Source organism: Epinephelus fuscoguttatus, linkage group LG7, assembly GCF_011397635.1.
Source record: "Epinephelus fuscoguttatus linkage group LG7, E.fuscoguttatus.final_Chr_v1".
NCBI lineage: Eukaryota > Metazoa > Chordata > Actinopteri > Perciformes > Serranidae > Epinephelus > Epinephelus fuscoguttatus.
The window spans coordinates 39,601,013-39,601,593 of record NC_064758.1 but is presented as its reverse complement, the minus strand read 5'-3'; positions in this window follow the sequence as shown (position 1 = coordinate 39,601,593).

Here is a 581-nt window from a genome sequence, read left to right as displayed (position 1 = left end):
GGCCCAAAATGCCAGCGCTTTGGTGGCATCTGGGACATTTGGGATTCACAGTAGGGAGCATTTTGTTCAGCAGTAGAGTGAATATTTTTCAATTTTCAGAGTGTTAATCGGGAAAAATAAGTAATTCAATGATATCATGTTTGCATTTTTCACTATTTTCTAATATTTTATACATTTAATTAATCAATAATGCATCTAACCTTTAGTTGGAGCCCCAGATTAAATAGTTAATGATGCTTTGAGTTGGATTGATGCCTTTAATCTGTAATCAGTTTGGAGATTTATGTGAAACCAAGAAAGGGAAAATGAAGGAAATATGAACTGAATGTGATATGATGAACAAAAGTTTATGTATGCAGAATAATCTGAATTATCAGGTGACCTAATTGTTTGTATTATAATTATATATTCAAATCTCACTGTTTAAATTGCAGCAGCCTATTTTGAATGGAAGATAATTGAAACTGTAATCAGATTACACCACTGAAATCATGTTTCCGGTCAGTTTGAAATGGACTAATTACATTTTTAAAGTAACTTTATCACACATGATGGTTTTTATCAGAGCTCCCAGGTCTCAT